Source organism: Myotis daubentonii, chromosome X, assembly GCF_963259705.1.
Source record: "Myotis daubentonii chromosome X, mMyoDau2.1, whole genome shotgun sequence".
In the NCBI taxonomy this organism is placed as follows: domain Eukaryota; kingdom Metazoa; phylum Chordata; class Mammalia; order Chiroptera; family Vespertilionidae; genus Myotis; species Myotis daubentonii.
Genome location: NC_081861.1, coordinates 90,085,391 through 90,099,637, shown reverse-complemented (window position 1 = coordinate 90,099,637; position 14,247 = coordinate 90,085,391). Strand labels below are relative to the sequence as shown.

At 45.6% G+C, this 14,247-nt stretch overlaps 1 pseudogene; it reads right to left on the bottom strand.

Moving 5' to 3' along the window:
• Positions 1–9,420: 9,420 nt before the first annotated feature.
• On the bottom strand, positions 9,421–10,024 carry LOC132224317 (large ribosomal subunit protein eL34-like; annotated as a pseudogene).
• Positions 10,025–14,247: the final 4,223 nt, after the last annotated feature.

The following is a 14,247-nucleotide window of genomic DNA, read 5'->3' as shown; positions in this document are numbered from 1 at the left end:
AAGGGAATAAAAATCAGGGTCATGTCAGTGATGACAAGAGGGGTCAAGACTTAGTGGCCATAGGAAAACAACCCTGCCAGAGAGCAAGAGCTGAATAATAATAGCAAAGTTTCCAAAAGCACTTACTATGTATCAGACATCACTCTAAGACAGCCGTTCTCAACCTGTGGGTCGCGACCCCTTTGGCGGTCGAACGACCCTTTCACAGGGGTCGCCTAAGACCATCTTGCATATCAGATATTTACATTACGATTCATAACAGTAGCAACATTACAGTTATGAAGTAGCAACGAAAATAATTTTATGGTTGGGTCACAACATGAGGAACTGTATTTAAAGGGCCAGAAGGTTGAGAACCACTGCTCTAAGAGCTTTGCATGTTTACTCATTTACTCTCTACAACTCTGTGACTGCTGTTATGGACTTTATATAGATGAAGAAACTGAGGCATGGAGAGGTTAAGTAACTTAGCCAAGGTTGTACAGCTAGGAAGAGCAAGGACTTGAATCCAGTGGCTCCAGGGTATAGGCCACTGTGCTGTGCTGCCTCTACTAGTTCCCACTTTCCTCCTTGGCATTTCTTTGCTGTCTGGCTTTTCCCTCACTATTCCATTGAAATGTGCTCTCAGACATCAATATGGCTTCCAAGTCACCAGATTTTATACTTTCACAGGCCTCATACTCACCAACCCCTCTGCCACATTTGATACTATTAAAATATCTCCCCATCCAGACTTGAAACCTTTGAATCATCTCTGATTATCTCTCTATAGTAGTCCTCATTTTCACCATCACTGTTTTCACTGCTGTTATCCCAATTAACTTCTTCATTATTTTCATTCATTCAACAAACACATTATTCTATGTGTCAGTCCCTCAGGATATAATAGTGAAGCAAAACAGGATCTCTGCCCTTATAGAGCTTACTGTTGAGGAGAAGGTCAGCCATTAAACAATTATGTATTTACAAACTGACAAGTGCTATTAATGAAAATGTGGAGCTTTATAAAAGGATGAAATATGGAAATTATAATGGCCTTCAAATTAATCTTTCTTCCTCCAGACCAGTGGTTCTCAACCTTGGCTGCACATTAGAATCACCTGTTTCTTTGTTATGGGGTGGGGCCACAACATTAGTAACAAAGAAATAAAATTTCCAAAGGATGAGGCCCAGAAATCAGGATTTTAAAAAGATTCCCAGGTGATTCTAATGTACAATCAAGGTTGAGAACCACTGCTCTATACTCTCCCTTTTCCAATCCAATTCACCCACTGTTGCCAGGTTAATGTTCCTGGTGTCTGTCTCTGACCTCACCGCTCCCCAGCTCAAATCCTTTCAATGGCTTATAGAATGAAGTGCAAACTCCTTAGCCAGATATCTGAAATCCTCTGTAATCTGGTTCCAACCAAGCTTTTTCAGCTTGCCCCACTACCCCCCCTTCAAGCACTCTATCTGCAAATTAATGGAAAAGACCACCATACCTTTGCCTTGCTGTTATTTATTTATTTATTGGCCTGGAATACCCTTCCCCTCATCCCTTATGTCCAAATCCTATACATCATTAAAGTCTAGTTCAACCTTCTTCACATAGCATCTCCTGATCCCCTACTTTGGAATCTTAGCACTTTCCCCAAGGTTTTTTGGCATTCGTGTTGTATCTTTAATATTGTAACCACTCTAATACAATAAATGTAAACCTAACCTCTTCCTTTATTAGACTATAACCTCATTGAGGGTAGGTGGTCTAAACCAGTTATTCATTTACTGGATGAATGAATGAATGAACAAATGCAAGAACAGATGAATGTATGGTTGATGGCTTCCTGATTGACAATATGGAGGGGACCATCAGTATGCAGAAGTAATATTAATACTTTCTTTGATCATGTGTTTTCATTGTAGTTTAACAGAGAGCCATGGGAAAGCTATCAAACAAACAAAGGTTGCCTGTTTCCACCTTCTCCACCTCTTATTCTATCAGGTGCACCTCTGTAGAGTTGAGGGCCCCACCACAGGAGACATGGTAATGATCTCCAAAGACTATGAAGTTTTGGGCAGAAAATTCAAGGACTTGGGGATCAGGTGCTGTTTTCTTCTTACAAAAGAAAACTGGTGGTTTGGGATAAAAAAGAATATATGGAAGATGATATGGCTGCCTATAGAGATGGGATTTTTGAATAGGATCTGTTTTGTTTAGACCATAGTTTGAAATACAGAAGAACCTTGTTGCTCTAACCTAATTTGTCACAGAAGGCTGTTTGAGAAGCGATTTGTTCAAAAACCAAATCATTTTTTCCCATTAGAAATCATGTAAATTGAATTAATCAGTTCCAGACTCCCCCAATGATGCCCTGTTTTAACCTTTCTTATGTGTAATGTACTGTTTAATTTATAAATAAATACTTCTTTTCTTAAATTTATCAAAACACCCCCTACTAGCCTTAAAGGAATTTTTCATATATCACTGCCTTGGAAATACTAGCACCAGCTAACTGCTTTTCCTTTATCAAATCAACAACAGTTTTTGTACTTATTCAATTGCCTGTGATTGTTGTTTTGTGAGCACTTTCACACCCATCGCAATATTAGCACCTCTTCATATTTTAAAATTGTGCTAATGTTGATTTTGCAAACAACAAAAGCATTCTCTCCTTTTAAAAATTTTTATTGATTTCAGAGAGGAAGGAAGAGGGAGCGATAGAAACATCAATGATGAGAATCATTGATCAGCAGCCTCCTGCATGCCCCTCACTGGGAATCGAACCTGCAACCCAGGCATGTGCCCTCATGGGAATCAAATCATGAATTCCTGGTTCATAGGTCAATGCTCAACCACTGAGCAATGCTGGCTGGGCTCCCCTTTGTTTTTTGCCTGAGAAACACTTTTTGTCATGCTGAGGTATCAGCATGAAAGGGCTGTCAGGTTGAAAACTGAAGGTTTGGTTGACAACCAAGACATTTCTCTGTGAACAACTTGGTCGAGAACTGGATTATTTGAGATGGGGAACATTTGAGAACTGAGGTTTGACTGTACTGGATTGCTGGGCTCTCGACTAGGGACAGAGTTCTCTATGATAACTAGAAAATGTGTTTATCCAGAGCCTTGCTGATTTGATAGAGAGAACTTTAAATTGAAAATGGAGGGGAAAGGGGAAAAATACCCTGATAGTATTATAAAATCAATTACTATGGATGATATCAGATATGACAAGAAGAACAGCAGTAGAAGAGGTACCTATTCAGTCATAGAAGAATACATCTGTGGAAAGAGTCAGAAATAGAATGCATGGCTTAAGCTGTTTCTGTATTAATGCACAGCACATGCATTGGGTTGAACCATACGAAATTGCCAATATTCAACTGTCTTTGACCAACAGAAAGGGCAACTTTAATTTGGTTCAACCTAATGTTATGAGGTAAAATTGAAATATTTTTTTCTTAACTCTCACCTGAAGACATGCTTTTATTTATTTGAGAGAGAGAGAGAGAGAGAGAGAGAGAGATCGAGATCAATTGGTTGCCTCCTGCATGTGCCCCAACCAGGGGCCAAACCCTCAACCTGGGCATGTGCCCCGACTAGGAATGGAACCCATGACCTTTCAGTGCACTGTACAATGCTTCAACTAATTGAGCCACACTGGCTAGGGCTGAACTTGAAATCTTAACTCAAGGTAGTAAATATCAGCCAAAAGGATCATTAAAACTGGGAGGATTGAAACATAGAACTAGAACTTGGCATCAGGAAGAGCACATTGTGAAGAAGAAAGATCCTCTTGAGAATGGGAGGTGACACTGTGCTATATGCCTTGAAATCCATGAACTTGAGGACAGAGCTCTCTGCAGAGTTTTAGTGAAGTTAAAAGTAGAAAGAAACATTAGGTAGCTCCTAAAAATGCTATTCTATGCACAATGGCATTGAGCAGACGGAGCAGAGTCCATCATCTTGTCAGATTCACGCAGACGGGTCTCATTTGAGAACGATAAGCTAAATAGCTGGTGCTTAGAGACAAAAGTACTCTTAACCCAAGTTTCTTAACCACCTATATGGACTTCTTACTCTGAGAGCCTGTCTTCTCAGCCACATTATACCTAAGCTTTTAAATGCTGTAAAACACAGTAGCTAAAATTAAATGCCACTTCGCTTTTTCAGAGATGAATTAATGGACAGTCTGGTCAAGTTCAAAGCTTTTTGATGTATAAAATTTTATAAATGGAACTATTGTATCAAAGGCAAAGTGTAATGAAGAACCTATCTAGATGGGTAGTATGTAATTTCTGCAAAGGTAGCTGTTTAGTAAACACATCACTGTATAATGGTCATGAATCTTGGTCCAAAAAAGGAAAATAAAGATTAAAGAAAAGGTAGAAAGAAACAGGAGTAATAGAGTTAAAATACATCACAAAATGGGGGAAATGGATGATGTGATCCTGGTGCAGATCATAAAAGTGGCACAGGCAAGACCCAGCAGCGATAAGGGACTCTGTACAGTTTCATTTGCCTAGAAGCAGAACATTTAGAAATTCTTTACTTATCTTGCTGACAGTATTACCCCTCAGAAAGTAAAAAAATCAACAAGAGGGAGTTTTTGCTCTTCATGACCTAATTCTGACCAATAATGAAGAACTGATTGGCTCGACATTTTTCTTGGGTTGAGCAAACCCCTCCATACAGCATCAGACTGGGGGAATGCACTACCCCACCCTGGAAAGCTCATGCACTGCGGAGGAGTGTGGTGCCTGGATCCCTAGTGTAAAGGGCCAGGCAGACTCAGGAGGTGTCAGAATTTCTGAGAGCATAAGACTAGACATTAGGTATTTTGCTCTAGAGTTCAAGAAAGCACACTTCAAACAGTTCAGAGAAAAGAAATATAGCATGAGGACAAAAAGAAAGGGTAGGAGTTAAATAGATCCGGATTTATTTGTTTAGTTTTCAATTACAGTTGGCATTCAATATTATTTTCTACTAGAGGCCCAATGCACAAAATTCACAGCTGTGATGCCTGCCAGCTGCCTCGATCCCTCGCAGCCCCGGCAGCTGCAGCCCCGACTTTGGAAGGTCGTCTGGACGGTCGTTCTGCTGTTTGACTATTCAGTCGATTTGCATATTACACTTGTATTATTATAGATTAGTTTCAGGTGTATAACATAGTACTTAGATAATCATATACTTTACAAAGTGTTCCCCTCAATATTTCAAGTACCCACTACACATAGTTATTACAATCTTATTGAGTACTAAAGGCCCAGGGCATGAATTTCTGCATGGGTGGGGTCCAGCTGGTCCGGCCTCAATTGGGGTGGACCTTGGCTGGGCCTGTCAGGAGGAGGAGATGGCAGCACGGGGCCCCATCAGGGCTGGGCCAGCTGGGGGGAGGGGCCACAGGTGACTGGTTGGTGGGCCCTGCCCCCGATTAGGGTGGGGGGGCCGGTTGGGGGTGGGGGTGGCTGTGGGGAGGGGCTGTGGGTGGTGGGCTGGCTGGCTACACGCCCGAATGGGGTGGGGGGCCAATCGGGGGTCAGCAGCTCGGGGGAGGGGCTGTGGGAGGTTGGCCGGCCAGCCCCACCCCTGATTGGTGTGAGGGGGGCCAATTGTGGGTGGAGTTGGTTGAGGGGAGGGGCTTCAGGCTGATGGGGTGGTGGGGGATGATCAGGGGTGGGGCTGGCCATGGGAAGGGGCTGTGGGTGGTAGGCCAGCCGGCCCCACCCCCGAATGGGGTGGGGGGCCGATCAGGGGCCAGCGGCCTGGGGGAGGGGCCATGGGTGGTTGGCAGGCTGGCCTGCCCCTGATTGGGGTGGGGTGGTTAATCTGGGGTGGGGCTGCGTGGGGGGAGGGGCTGCAGGAGGTTGGCTGACTGGCCTCACCCCTATTGGGGTCGGGGGGAGGTCAGGTGTGGGGCTGGCTGGGGGGAGGGGCTGCAGGGGAGGTTGGCCGGCTGCCCTGCCCTTAATGGGGGTGGGAGAGGCCAATCAGGGTCAGGGCCAGCCAGGGGGAGGGGCTGAGAGAGGTTAGCTGCTGGTCCCACCCCCTGATCCGGCGGGTTCGCTGGCTGCAGTGGGAGTCATATCAACCGGTTGTTTTGGTCATTAAGGTGTTCTGGTCACTGGCTTTTTATATATATAGACTAGAGGCCCAGTGCACAAAATTCGTGCACTGGAGGGGGGGTCCATCAGCCCGGCCTGACCCTTCTCACAGTCCGGGAGCCCTCAGGGGATGTCCTACTGACAGCTTAGGCCTGCTCCCTGCAGTCTGGCCTCCCTCTGTGGAAGGTGACTGGCTGATCAGGGGAAGGCACCGTTTCCATCACCCCTTCACTGTTGCTGCCTCTGGCCTGCGGGAGGCGACCCTGCGATCAGGGGATGGCGACACCCCCCCATCACGCCTCTGCTGCTGCCACTGCTGGCCGTGAGGCTACCTGAGCCTTGGCCGTCGCAGCCACTGCAGCTTGCTTGAGCCTCGCTCAGTCCTCATTGCCTGAGCCTCAGGCCCTCAAAGTGGCAGTGGCCATCAGCAGCTTGCCAGAGCCCTGGGCCATCCCTGAGCAAGTGACAGTGGCCATTGGCGGCTTGCAGGAGCCCCATGCCAGCACTGGGCAAGTGGAAGTCACCATTGATAGCTTTCTGGAGCCCTGGGCTGGCCCTGGGCAAGCAGCAGTGGCCATCGGGAGTGCTCACAGCCACCACCACCATGTGTGGAGTACAGGCAGCCCTCTGCCAGGCCCCGCCTCCCCCACTCCTGTCCCCACTGCCACTTGCCCATGGCCAGCTCGGGGCAAGTGGCAACGGCCATCAGCAGTTGCCTGAGCCCGGCGTCAGCCCTGGGCAAGTGGCAGTGACCATTGGGAGCACTCACAGCTGTCGCTGCCATGTGGGGAGTACAGGCCACCCTCCACCGATCCACACCTCCCCCACCCCCGTCCCTGCTGCCTCTTGCCCAGCAGTGCCATCACGTCCCCAAAGCTGCAAATCCCCTCCCCTATCCCTGACGCTGCAAGTCCCTGCTTACCCGCTGTGCATGCAGCTTGCTGATTGGTTGTTACTGTGACGTTGTCCCAACCAATTTGCATATTACCATATTATTAGATAGACTAGAGGCCCGGTGCACAAAAATTTGTGCACTCGGGGGGGAGGGAGGGTCCCTCAGCCCGGCCTGTGCCCTCTCGCAGTCTGGGACCCCTCGGGAGATAACGACCTGCTGGCTTAGGCCTGCTCCCGGGTGGCAGATGGCAGGCCCAATCCCTAGGTGCAGCCCCTGGTCGGGCTCAGAGCAGGGCCTATTGGGGAGTTGGGGCGCCACCCCCTGTCATGCACAGAGCAGGGCGATTGGGAGGTTGTGATGCCACCCTCAGTCACGCTCAGGGTAGGGCTGATTGGGGGGTTGTGGCACTGCCCCCTGTCACACTCAAGGCAGGGTCGATGGGGAGGTTGCGGCGCCACCCCCTGTCACTCACAGAGCAGGGCTCATCAGGGGGGTTGGGGCTCCGTACCCTGTCATGCACAGAGCAGGGTCGATCAGGGGGTTGGGGAGCTCCCCACCGTCACTCACAGAGTAGGGCCGATAGGGGAGTTGGGGCACCGCCCCCTGTCACACACAGAGCAGGGTGGATCAGGGGGTTGAGGTGCCGCCACTGTCACACTCAGGGCAGGACCGATGGGGAGGTTATGGCTCTACCCCGTCACACACAGAGCAGGGCCCATGGGGGGGGGGTTGGGGCGCCGCACCCTGTCACACACAGAGCAGGTCCCGTGTGGGGAGAGTTGGGGCGCCCCACCCTTTCACACACAGAGCTGCAGGGTGATCAGGGGGTTGGGGAGCTCCCCCCTATCAGGCACAGAGCAGGGCTGATCAGGGGGTTGGGGCGCCTTCCCCTGTCAGGAACAGAGCAGGGCTGATAGGGAGGTTGTGACCCCACCCCCTGTCACACACAGAGCCGCAGGGCGATCAGGGGGTTTGGGCGCTGCCCCCTGTCATGCTGATCCCGGTGCCGGGAGGCCTTGCGGCTCCGCTGATCCCGGTGCTGGGAGGCATATTACCCTTTTACTATGTAGGATAGAGGCCTGGTGCATGGGTGGGGGCCAGCTGGTTTGCCCTGAAGGGTGTCCTGGATCAGGGTGGGGGTCCCGCTGGGCTGCCTGGCCATCCTGGGTGAGGGGATGATGGCTGTTTGCAGCTGGTCACACACCCTTCAGGGTGGGGGTCCCCACTGGGGTGCCTGGCCAGTCTGGGTGAGGGGCTGAGGGCTGTTTTCAGGCTGGTGGGTGATGGAAGCTCCCAACCGCTCCTTTCTTTCTTTGTTTTTTCATTCTGGGCCAGCTTTAGCTCTGAGGCTCCAGCTCTTAGGCCTCCACTGCTGAAAGCAGGTATCTGGTTTGTTTCAGTTCTATAATCGAAACAATGTATAACTCCAGCTCTGAGATCCCAGCTTGCTGAAAGCAGGTTTCTGGGGTTTTGTTTAGCTTCTATATTTGTAACTATGTTTCAAACTGCAGGCTCAGAGGCTGGCAAGGCAGGCGGGGAACGTTGGTTTCCTCCATCACTGAAGCAAGCAAGCCTCATGTTAGTTTCAAGCTGCCTGGCTGCCAGCCACCATCTTGGCTGGCAGTTAATTTGCATATCGCCCTGATTAGCCAATGGGAAGGGTAGCGGTCGTATGCTAATTACCATGTTTCTCTTTTATTAGATAGGATATTCCCTATGCTGCACTTTACTTTTCTATAACTGACAATTTGTACTTCTCAATCCCTTCAGATCTAGCTTTAAATCATGGCTCTGCAATTTTCCAGCTGTGTGACCTTGTTTAAGTTACTTAAACTCTCTGAGGTTCAATTTCACACAGGAACAACAAGGGAGGGAGGGAGAAAGAAAGACGGAAGGAAGGAACAATAGACACCTTCTACTTGCTGGGTTTGTTAAGACAATTACATGAGGTAGCACATGCGAATTGGTTCGCCACTTAGTAGGTATGCATTACTTGTTAGTTTTCTTGTACTTTCTACTTGGCAACCCTCCCAAAAGGGTTGAAAGGCTCTTAGAAACGAAATTCTGACCATATAACTGTACAGTGTTTTAATGAATAAAAGGAAAGGTATCTAAAGAACATGATGTAAGTATACAGAGTTCTTTGATAATGAGACATTAAAAAGGTAGAAAGAAGGTCATCTGGCCTGGCCAGTGTGACTTAGTTGGTTAGGTGTTTGCCCATGCACCGAAAGGTTTCTGGTTTGATTCTCAGTCAGGGCACATGCGTGGGTTGCAGCTGGATCCCCAGGAGGAGGTGTGCAGAAGGCAAGGCAGTTCCACTCTCACATCAATGTTTCTCTCCCTCCCTCCGTCTCCCTTCCTCTCACTCTAAAAAAAGAAAACAACACATTTCTTAGCCTTTTAATTGCTTTTATTACTAAAAAAAGCTTCATTTAAAAAATTTATTTAACTTTCTGACTCTGTGCTTGTTGCCTTCAACACTTTCACAGCGATTTTCTGCTCCTCAATAAGGAAAGCACGCTTGTTCCTGTCATGGACACATTTAGCACACATGGATCCACCGTATGCCCTGCTGACATGTTGTTTCATTTTAGACAATATCATTAGAACTTTAGGTCTCACAGCACGAACCTGTCCACAAAGTCAGCCTGAGTACATGCCACATGCAGATTTTGGTGCTTTTCCAAGCTTCTTGGTATAAAGGTAAACAATTCTATTACCAGGGTTTCGGGACAGCCTAGTTTTTTTTTTGTTTTTGGTGTTTTTGTTGTTGTTGTTGTTTTGTTTTTTAATCTCAGAGAGGGAGGGAGAGATAGAAACATCAATGATGAGAGAGAATCATTGATTCTCTCCTGCACACCCCCTATTGGGGATCGAGGTTGCAACCCGGGCATGTGCCCTTGACTGGAATCGAAGCTGGGATCCTTCAGTTCACAGGCTGACCCTTTATCCATTGAGCTAAACTGGCTAGAGCTGGGACATCCTAGTTTTGTTAGAGGCTGTATTGTAGGACAGTCACCGACGGTATGTCAAATGCTGGACCATGATGAATGCTTGAAGTCACCATCCCTGGAAGAGCAATAAAAATATCTTTAAGTCCCCTCAAGCTTTGCCTGCCTGGAGCTCCTCTGGTCCCAGCAGCCATAACCCAGGGAGTAGAGCAGCCCTTGGTTGCCCAGAGACAGGCAGCTTTGCCTGTCCTGGCGCCACGCAAGGCACAGACGCCATGAGGGGGAAAAATCTTTTAAAAAAGAAGAAGAATGGCATCTGACCAAGGATGAATATAAAATAGTAACATGGAACTGCCAAAATCCTATCAGGAAGGCCAGATCCTAAATGAACTAATTCTAGGAGTAAGAAAAATAGGCTTTTTTCCAGTTTCATTTGTATCAAGAAGCAAATGAAGGAGGTCTTAAACCCTGCATGTTGGGGCATATAGTTTTTAAAAATTCTTTATTGTTGAAAGTATTACATATTTCCCCTTTTCCCTCCAATGTTGTCTCCCAGCCTGCCCCCGCCCGCCAGTCTTGGCCTTCATGGACCCCAGTGTCTGTATCCATTGGTTATGCCCATATGCATACAAGTTCTTGATTAATATCTTACCCCCACTCTCCATCCCCCCATCCCACGCCCACCCATCCTCCCCTGCCTTGCCTCTGAGGTTTGATGGTCTATTCAATGATTCTATGTCTCTGGATCTGTTTTTGTTAATCAGTTTATGTTGTTCATTATTTTCCACAAATGAGTGAGATCATGTGATACTTATTTTTCTCTGACTGGCTTACTTGCTTAGCATAATGCTCACCAGGTCCATCCATGCTGTTGCAAATGGTAAGAGTTCTTTATTTTTAACAGAAGCATAGTATTCCATTGTGTAGAATTCAGTGGTTGGCAAACTCATTAGTCAACAGAGCCAAATATCAACAGTACAATGATTGGAATTTCTTTTGAGAGCCACATTTTTTAAACTTAAACTATATAGGTATGTATATTGTTATTAACTTAATTAGGGTACTCCTCAGGCTTAGGAAGAGCCACAGTCAAGGGGCCAAAGAGCCGCATATGGCTCGTGAGCCGCAGTTTGCCGACCACGGGACCACAGTTTTTAATCCACTCATCTGCTGATGGGCAATTATTTAAATTTTTTCCTAGGTATCTTAATTTTTTTGTTGCAATGGTAAATGGGATTGTTTTATTAGTTTCTCTTTCTGTGAGTTCATTATTGATGTACAAAATGCCATAGATTTCTGGGTGTTAATTTTGTATCCTGCTACATTGCTGAATACATTTATTAAATCTAGTAGTTTTTTGATGGAGTCTTTAGGGTTTTCTATGTACAGTATCATGTCTTCTGTAAATAATGACAGTTTTATTTCTTCCTTTCCAATTTGGATGCTTTTTATTTCTTGTAATCTGATCGCTATGGCTAGCATTTCCAGTTATATGTTGAACAGGAGTGGTGAAAGTGGGCATCCCTGTCTTGTTCCTACTCTTAGGGGAAATGCTTTTAGTTTTTGCCCATTGAGTATGATGTTGGCTGTAGGTTTGTCAGATAAGGCTTTTATTATGTTGAAGTATTATCCCTCTATTCCCACTTTGCTGAGAGTTTTTATCAAGAAAGGGTGTTGGTTTTTGTCAAATGCTTTTTCTGCATCAATTAATATGATCATGTGATTTTTGTCTTTCAGTTGGTTTATGTGATGTATCACGTTTATTGATTTGCAGATATTGTACTAGCCTTGCATCCCCCAAATAAATTCCACTTGGTCATGTTGTATGATCTTTTTAATGTATTGTTAAATGTAATTTGCTAGAATTTTATTGAGGATTTTAGCATCTATGTTCATCAGGGATATTGGCCTGTAATTATCTTTCTTTGTAACACCTTCATCTGGTTTTGGGATTAGGGTAATGCTGGCTTCATAGAAAGAGCTTGTAAGTGTGCCTTCCTCTTGAATTTTTTGGAATAGTCTGAGGATATAGGTTTTATTTCTTCTTAGAATGTTTGGTAAAACTCCCCTGTGAAGGCATCTGGACCAGGGCTTTTGTTTGCTGGATTTTTATAAATTACTGCTTCAATTTCCTCAGTAGTTATCAATATATTCAGATTTTATGATTCTTCCTGATTGAGTTTTGAAAGATTGTATTTTTCTAGGAATATTTCCATTTCATCTAGGTTGTCCAGTTTGTTGGATTAGAGTTGTTCATAGTATTTTTTTAAATATATTTTATTGATTTTCCACAGAGAGGAAGGGAGAGAGATAGAGAGACAGAAACATCGATGAGAGAGAAACATCGATCAGCTGCCTCCTGCACATCCCCCACTGGGGATGCGCCCGCAACCCAGGCACATGCCCCCGACCGGAATCGAACCTGGGACCTTTCAGTCCGCAGGCCGACGCTCTACCCACAGAGCCAAACCGGTTTCGGCGTTCATAGTATTTTTTTTTTTTTTACAAACCTTTGTATTTCTGTGGAGTCAATTGTTACTTCACCTCTTTCATTTCTGCTTTTACTTTTTTGGGTCCTTTTTCTTTGTTTTTTTTGGTGAGCCTAGCTAGACTTTATCCTTTCAAAGAACCAGCTCTTGGTTTTATTGATCTTTTGTATTTTTTGTCTCTATGTCATTTATTTCTAATCTGATCTTTATTATTTCATTTCTTCTACTTACACTGGGCTTTTCTTGTTGCTCTCTTTCTAATTCTTTAAGTTGTAGGATTAGATAACTTATTACAAGTGTTTCTTGTTTTTTTGAGGTAGGCCTGTAATGCTATGTACTATCCCCCCCCCCTGCCCCCGCAAGCACTGCTTTCACTGTACCCCATAGATTTTTGGATTGCTATGTTTCCATTGTCATTTGTTTTCAGGATGTTTTTTATTTTTTCTTTGATCTCTTTGGTAACCCAGTCATTGTTTAATAGCATGCTATTTACCTTCAAATGCTTTTTCTATTGTAGTTGATTCCTAATTTTATACCATTGTGATATGAGAAGATGCTTGATATGATTTCAATCTTCTTGAATTTGAAGAGACTTAACCTGTGTGCCAATGTGTGGTCTATCGTTGAGACTACCACATGTGCACTTGAGAGGAACGTATATTCTGTAGCTTTGGGGTGAAATGTTCTGAAGATGTCAATTAAGTCCATCTGATCTAGTGAGTTGTTTAAGATTGCTGTTTCTTTGTTGATTTTTTGTCTAGAAATGTATCCAGTGATGTCTATGGGGTAGCAAAGTCCCTTACTATGATTGTATTGCTGTCAATCTCTCCCTTGATATCTTCCAGGAGTTTTTTTTTTTTTAATGTATTTGGGTGCTCCTGTATTGGGTGCACATACATTTATCAGAGTTATATCCTCTTGTTGTATTGATACCTTTAGTATTATGAAGTGGTCTTCTTTATCTCTTGTTATGGCCTTCACTTTGAGGTTTATTTTGTCAGATATAAGTATTGCTACCCCAGCTTTTTTTTTCATTTCCTGCCGGGGTCCAACCCCAGCGGGTCCAGGGGTCCCCAAGGGTGTGGACGGAGTCGGCGAAGAAGGAATGACACGGAGACAGTGTCAGTTGATCAGCAGCCTAGCCAGAATCTCCAGCCAAGTTCTGGTCTCGATCTCCAGAGAGGTTCTGCTTCGGGTCTCCAGCCAGGTTCTGTGGCCATGTTCCCTTGCTAGGTTCTCCAGCCAGGTTCTGTCCAGGCTCTCCAGTCAGGTTCTCCTGCCAATCTCTGTAGTCAGGTTCAGTCCAGGATCCCTTGCCATGTTCTCCCGCTAGGCTCTGTCTCTAGGCTCTGAGGCCAGTCCCTCTCCAGGATCCTCCGGCATGCTCTCGCCAGCGAAGTTCTTCTGTCTCTAGAGAACGTTCTTTGTAGATTCTGTGCCTAGGCTCTGTCTCTCTTGGTCCTGTCTTCCAAGCCCTGTGTTCTCAGTTCTGTGTTCTGAGTTCTGTCTGTTTTTGTCTTGTTGCATCTGTATTTATACCAGTTGATTCTAATCCTGTCAATTTCTATTACAAAGGTTAGGGCGTTTCTTATCTCCATTCCAGGGAGTAAAGATTATGTAGCTTAAGCATGATTGTAGTTAAATTGATTAATTACCCACCTGGCACTTAGTTAAGGAGTTTCATCCCCTCCCTAACTTCAGGGGAAAATCCCTACCTGGGGATTCAACCTTTCTCAGAGAGGTGACCTTGGTTAAAACACAGCACCAAGAAGGTGAGCAAACATATTAAGAACCGTATGCTATATATGCCAGGTCCCTTGAAACAGCA